Here is a 5,848-nt window from a genome sequence, read left to right on the forward strand (position 1 = left end):
GGATTTTTTTTTTCTCTTTTGTGTAAAAAGGGGACAGAGACAGTACTCAAAGAGCCAAAGACAAACTGATCCTTTAAAAAAAAGGAAAAAAGAAAAAGAAAGCAATTAAAGGGAATTTAGTCAGAATGTCAGGAAAAACTGAGGATCTGGAGATGCTCTTGATAAAGTTTGATAAGATATAACATGACAACCACACAAGATCTGGATGTAGAGATGAAAAATGAGGTTTGGATGGGGTTGGGGAGGGAGGGAAGAAAAGAGGAAAATAAGAAAATAAGAATGAGGGGAAGTAGAGAAAGAAGAGATAAGGAAAGAGAGGAGCAAAGGAAATATTAAGTACAAAAACACAGATGGAAGGCTCAATTTGAAGGAAAGACATAGCCCAAGAAAAAAGTATAGCAAGGGCTTAACATTCTAGAATTAAAAATAAGATTTCAAAAAAGATTTATGAAATTTAAAAAGACAAAGATGGGGCGCCTGGGTGGCTCAGTTGGTTAAGCGACTGCCTTCGGCTCAGGTCATGATCCTGGAGTCCCTGGATCGAGTCCCGCATCGGACTCCCTGCTCGGCAGGGAGTCTGCTTCTCCCTCTGACCCTCCCCCTTCTCATGTGCTCTCTCTCATTCTCTCTCTCTCAAATAAATAAATAAAATCTTAAAAAAATAAAAAAATAAAATAATAAAATAAAAATAAAAAGACAAAGATGACTTATGACAGAATTACACTAAAAAGATTAGAAAGCTAAGGATGTTCAAAGTAACGCTATTACAGAATAAATCAGAAAAAAATTTTAAAGACTGGCCAGCATGTATGAAAATGTAATCAATGTTACAGATAAAAGGCTGTGATGAACATATAGTACATGCAGAGAAAAAAAGACAGTTTAAAGCAAATAAAGAGAATGTAAATGGGGAGAAAACACCTATATTTGTATATTTTGCAGTAAAATTTCCCCTAAAATGAAGTAGTAAGCACATCAAAAGAGTATGGGATACAATAGAAAAATTTATATATATTATATATACATATCCCAGTAATGAGCAACACAGATACATACCAGGTAAATTATCAAACTTCATGGATAAAGGACAAGATTCTTTAAGTGCACAGGCAAGGAAAGCACATCACTAGCAAGAAGGATATCAGATTGGTCTCAGATTTCTCTATCGCCACATTCAAGAATATAAGATAAGAAACTTATGGACATAAACTTCTGGAAGGAGAAAACAGTCTCACTCAGGAATATTCTACCCATTCGACTTGACAAATATAAAGATAGCAGATAGACATATCAAACATGCTAGAACTCTAGAAATATAGTATCCATGAATTCTAGGGGATAAAGCTTGATAAAATGCAGCAAACCAGATCAATAATGAAGAAGGAAAATGCATCATAAAAGGACTGGCAATGCACATTAAATCTACTAACTGTTTTGCTATGAGTGAACATCTGGGGAATTGTGTTTGCAGAGCAGATGGTAAATTTCATAAACTCTAACAGTTTAAAATATTATAACTAACAAATACTGAAAGATATGGGGTGGGGAAGTGGGGGAAAGGTTAAGAATGCTAATCACCTTTCCTTCAGACTAGGCAATACATTGATGCTACCTAAAATTGAAAGATGTAGTTAAGAAAAAAAAAAATCTACAGTGATACTAAACACTTAATATTCTTTCCTCACTCATTTAGGAAACTTAGAGTTTACAAAGTTTACAAAGAAAAAAAATTTTGAAGGAAAACATATAAGTTGTTTAGTTTTTCCATTTCAAATGCCATTTTTCTTTGCAAAATTCAAGTAAACAAATTTAATTAAAATTTTATCTCTATCTCTGGGGTGCCTGGGTGACTCAGGTGGTTAAGCATCAGACTCTTGATTTCGGCTCAGGTCATAATCGCAGGGTCTTGAGAATGAACCCCATGTCAGGCTCCGCACTCAGTGGGGAGTCTGCTAAAGATTCTCTCTCCCTCTCCCCTCCCCCCTCACGCTCACATGTTCCACCTCTCCCTCCCTCTCCCTCCCTCCCTCACTCTTCCCTCCCCCCTCATGCTCACATGTCCCCTCCCTCCCTCCCCCTCACTCCCTCTCCTTCATCTATGGAACATGCCCAATCTCCTCTGATCTCTATCTCTCCAGGATAAATAAATCTTTAAAACTTTTTGTCTCTACCTCTATACATATCTATGTTTCTATACATGTATATACAAGGAGATGTCTGGAAGGATATTAACATCTGTGAGATTTTGGATAATTTTCTACTTTATAATTTTGTATATGGCCTGAAATTTCTTTATGATGACCCTATGTAATTTTGATAGGTAAAATTTATAGTGACCTATGAAGTCAGTTTGTTAGGTTGGTGAAAATTTTTCTAGTGGTTCCCCGCCACTCTCCAACCCCAAGTACTAGGGGAAGATTTTGGTAGAAAGTGATAGCATTTGTTTCACTACAGGAAATATTTTGTTCTTATTGTAGCATCCTCACCAGAGCAAATGAAAGGCAGTGTGGAATGGCTGGTTACAAAGAGTACTGAAGTGACGGCTTTGAAAGAGAGAGCTCCTTAATCTAAATTGACCATCAAACTGCCTGGCCACACCTAACCTTCCTATTCATACTTGGGAGCCTGGAGATCATGGTTTGGAACACATAATTGTTGCTTAATACCCATTGAGTTGTTCTACACAATTCTAAGGCTTTGCTTTACACACAGATTATTGGGCAATAGTCCACTAAATTCAATAAACATTAAGAGCTGAACTCCATTCTAGGTGTTTTTTAATGAAAATGCACAAACCAAAAGTGCAAATGTCCAAAGAAACGGCATGGTTAGAGATAGGGAGGAAGAACTCTGTGCCATACGGAATAAAGTGCTATATGCAATCCCTACCATTTTCTGGCACAATCTTTCATGATATATAGCCAGCATTTCAAATAGTTTCTTCAATTTTATGTTTCTTCATAACGGAATAAGGTTGAGGCTAAAAACAACCACATTTATCATTACACATGTCTTCCTTCTGTATTTCAATCCTACTTCATCAATATTAGCTGTTAGCTATCTTTTGCATTTTCCTCTCATTTTAATAAAATAAAGGCAAGCTGCAATAATCAATAAAATTTAATCAACACCACCAAAATTTAAAAATTGATTCCACAGTTAGTGCCATCTTGCATGAGCCAATATAAAGTCAAATTGGAACCAAAAAGTTTCAATAAAGAGTAGAAGGTGTGCAAAAGTCAAATGTATAATATTCAAGGAACAACTCCAACATGAAGAAGACCTAAATACTTTAAACACCCTTTAAGTTTGTTGAAATGGGGATTTGGGAAAATCTATCACAGAGGGAAAAGTAAAATTGGCTATGAATCATTACAGCTGTGGAAAGGGAGACTGTTGACCAGACGCACAAACACAATCAACAAACTACAAAGCAGTGAATCATTTCAGAAAACACTCACTCTAAACTCAGTCTGTAAGAAAGGGAATGACAGGGCTCTTCCTATGTCTGAAACACAGAAAAATTCAAATTCTTTAGATACTGGAAAATATGCCGATAGCAATTGCAATAGCACTTTAGCCAGAAAATTTGATAAATCTGATAAACCTCTCCTCCTCCTGCCCACACAACTATCTGTTCTTTAAATGTTAAGATAAACATTTATAGAGGAACCTTATCTTGCAATAAATAATCTAATAATTGTTTATTGCATTGTTATCTACTTGAGGAAATAGTCTTCTGTTTGGAAACTCAGAGCTATGGAAATCATGTTCTCAGAAGGGAAAGTAAGAAACATACAGCTCAAATGAAATCTTACGTGTAAATATCCCTAATATAATACTTAATCCCAAAATTATTTGGGGGCCCCATCTATACTGTAAATATAGTTAAATAAAAGAGAATGTGAATATAATAGAAACTCAACTTCTTATTCACCAAGAAAGTATGCAAAAACTGCTAATTCATTCCTCCATATATAATATGGCTTTTCAAACTTTTAGAAGGATAGAACCAACCATTTATCTTAGGAACCAAAAAATTGGTACAACTCCAAATAAAAGTAATAAATCTATTCACCACTTCCATACTAATTTCATTATTTATGGTAACCTTACCAATTATAATAACCACCTCTAACATCTACAAAAGTGATCTACAGCCACACTGTGTAAAAAATAGCCTCTCCTATGCCTTCATATCCAGTCTAATCCCCACAACAATATTCATTTATTCAGGCCAAGAGAATTGTTTTAAACTGATACTGAATTACCATTCAAATCCTAAATCTATCCCTTCGCTTTAGATTAGACTATTTCTCAATAAGATTTATACCAGTAGCATTTTTCATTTCATGGTCAATTACAGAATTATATCAGCATGATAAAACTCAGATCCCAACATTAACCAATTTTTCAAGTACTTATATTCCTTATTACTGTACTAATCTTAGCTACCACCAACAACCTTCTTCAACTTTTCATTCTGAGAGGGAATAGGAATTATATCATTCCTATTCACTGGGCAATGACACAGACAAGCAGATTCAACACTGCGACCCTCCAAGCAATTCTTTTTTTTTTTCTTGTTACATTTTTTAAATTTAAATTCAATTAGCCAACATATAGTACATCATTAATTTTTGATATAATGTTCAATGATTCATTAGTTGCATATAACACCCAGTGCTCATCACATCATGTGCCCTCCTTAGTGCCCATCACCCAGCTACTCCATTCCCCCCACCCAACTCCCTTTCTGCAACCCCGAGCTCCTTTCCTGGAGTCAAGAGCCTCATATGGTTTGTCTCCCTCCCTGATTTCTTCCCATTCAGTTTTCCCTCCCTTCCCCTATTAATAGTCCTCTGCACTATTCTTTATGTTCCACATATGAGTGAAACCATATAATTGTCTCTCTCTAACTGACTTATTTCACTTAGCAGAATACCCTCCAGTTCCATCCATGTCGATGTAAATGGTAGATATTCATCCTTTCTGATGGCTGAGTAATATTCCATTTTATATATGAACCACATCTTCTTTATCCATTCATCTGTTGAAGGACATCTCGGCTCCTTCCACAGTTTGGTTATTGTGAACACTGCTGCTATGAACATTAGGGCGTATGTGCCCCCTTTTTCACTACATCTGTATCTTTGGTGTAAATACCCAGTACTGAAATTGCTGGGTCATAGGGTAGCTCCATTTTTAACGTTTTGAGGAACTTCAATACTGTTTTCCAGAATGGCTGCACCAGCTTGCATTCCCACCAACAGTGTAAGAGGGTTCCCCTTTCTCCACATCCTCACCAACATTTGTTGTTCCCTGTCTTGTTAATTTTTGCCATTCCAACTGGTGTAAGGTGATATCATATTGTGGTTTTGATTTGTATTTCCCTGATGGCGAGTGATGTGGAGCATTTTTTCATGTGTCTGTTAACCATTTGTATGTCTCCTTTGGAGAAGTGTCTGCTCATGTCTTCTGCCCATTTCTTGACTGGATTATGTGTTTTTGGGGTATTGAGTTTGATAAGTTTTTATAGATCTTGGATATCAGCCCTTTATCTATAATGCCATTTGCAAAAATCTTCTCCCATTTGGTAGGTTGCCTTTTAGTTTTGTTGATTATTTCCTTTGCTGTGCAGAAACTTTTTATCTTGATGAAGTCCCAATAGTTCATTTTTGCCTTTGTTTCCCTTGCCTTTAGAGATGTGTCTTGCAAGAAGTTGCTGTGTCCAAGGTTGAAGTGGTTGCTGCCTGTGTTCTCCTCTAGGATTTTGATGGATTCCTGTCTCACATTGAGATCTTTCATCCATTTTGAGTTTATCTTTGTGTGTGGTGTGAGAGAATGG

Source organism: Neomonachus schauinslandi, chromosome 11 (assembly GCF_002201575.2).
Source record: "Neomonachus schauinslandi chromosome 11, ASM220157v2, whole genome shotgun sequence".
In the NCBI taxonomy this organism is placed as follows: domain Eukaryota; kingdom Metazoa; phylum Chordata; class Mammalia; order Carnivora; family Phocidae; genus Neomonachus; species Neomonachus schauinslandi.